The following is a 1,821-nucleotide window of genomic DNA, read 5'->3' as shown; positions in this document are numbered from 1 at the left end:
ATCCTAAACTTTTGAACAGTAAAAACAACAGCAACAAGCACTTAGCTTCGATGTGTCTCATTATGAAAACATTTGTTCACTCTAAGTACTAGGTCTTCTTTTTTTTAGTTATGGACTGATCACACAGTCTGTGAAATAATTCATTCATTACTCATTATTTTAGTGACCATGTACCATGATGACTTGTACTGTTTTGTGTTTTAGGTGAAACAGCTGTCTTGAGGGGCATTTCACTTGTAACTCTAGGATTATGCTTTTACCATTCCTTCTCAGTGAATGAACTGTAAAGCACGCACAGCAAGCCGTTTCTAGAACTCGGCTATGCGTTAATTGTTGCAAAACCAGAGGACTAGCCTCATCCAGTGGCCATCTCTTCATCAGGAGGACCCCACAGTAATTCCTCAATCAGTCACGAGGAACTAAAACTCACAAAAGGAAACATCAGAGCCAGGAAGATGACTGGAAGAAAAGGAAAAGACCATCCTCACATACATCGCGGTCACTGGAGTGGGAATGATGGCTTGTCATATGCTGCTGTTCCACTCTACAGACTGTATTGTCCAAGTCAGTATTAAAATTATAATATGAATAAAGTTAATTTTTGTGGATTTATAAAATTACAATAATGTTACTTTTCTTTCTTCAGGCAGCAGGGCTGGGAGGCACAGCAGTAGCAGGACATGACACAAATCAAGTGAAGACAATGAAGCCAGTCAAGGACCATATTATTAAAGTGGCCTGTTGTACCATTTGAGGCTGGACAAAGTGTTAATAAGATACAGGTAAATATGAAGCATTTAAATAAACCCATGGTGACATTACTATTATAATTTATGTATATCTATTTGTTACCTAGCTCACTAAAGAGCATGCTAAATTTATCTATTAGTATGCTATGTACTGCTTCTGTTTTCCCATCAGGGTTTCTGTTTTAAGGAACAGAGGTTAAACCTACATGAGGAAGTATATGTATATATATATATATATATATATATATATATATATATCAAACATATGAGCTGTATATGAAAAAATTTAATTTGTCAACATTTGTGAGGCTAGTGGCTTACTTTAGAACACTAGAGGGCAGCATTTTACCGTCTTTTAAACATGATCTTAAAACTTAGCAATTGCATTGTAAACAGTAACACATATTTTGTACAACTTGCTGATAGCTGATACGTGCTTTATATAATGCATGCGCAAATGCTCTTAGTGGCGCTTCAGTGAGCAATATTGCACAACAACAAAACACTACTCAAGCATTTTGGATTGTACTTAATCACAAGACACAGTACGCAAGCAAAATTAGATGTTAAAGTAAAGATACAAAAGGATATTAGAGTAGTCATTAATCACAATGAATGAGACCCTGAAGATATGTAGTTTTATTGATATTAAAGATTATGTAAACAATATTGCATAATAGTGGTTTAAGCATAAAATATTAATAAAATTTTCACAACAACAAAAAAACAATACCTAAACAATAATGATGCAATAATCAAAATTGCAAAACAGTGTGCTGCATACACTAAAATCTTTTAATACTTTTTTAAATGTTCTTTAATACCAGAAGAAGCTTTAATATAATGCAAACATATATCACAGTTGATATATGATACATACATAAAAAAACCATTTTATATAATTTCTAATTATTACGGAAGTTCTAAGCGGCCATGCATTATAATATTTTTTCTTCTTGTTTTCTCGTTATAACGACTTAATTTTCTCGTTATCTCGACATAACGAAGTTCGTTTTCTCGTTATAACGACTTAATTTTCTCGTTTTCTCGACATAACGAAGTTCGTTTTCTC

The 1,821-nt window shown here is 33.3% G+C and overlaps 1 pseudogene; it reads left to right on the top strand.

Annotated features, from left to right (window-relative positions):
• The first annotated feature begins 250 nt into the window (after positions 1 to 250).
• On the top strand, positions 251 to 984 carry LOC113069493 (cytochrome c oxidase assembly protein COX11, mitochondrial-like; annotated as a pseudogene).
• The last annotated feature ends 837 nt before the right edge of the window (positions 985 to 1,821 follow it).

Source organism: Carassius auratus, unplaced genomic scaffold (genome assembly GCF_003368295.1).
Source record: "Carassius auratus strain Wakin unplaced genomic scaffold, ASM336829v1 scaf_tig00001679, whole genome shotgun sequence".
Lineage (NCBI taxonomy): Eukaryota > Metazoa > Chordata > Actinopteri > Cypriniformes > Cyprinidae > Carassius > Carassius auratus.
Note: the sequence above shows the minus strand (reverse complement) of the source record. Positions and strands in the feature narration are given on the sequence as shown.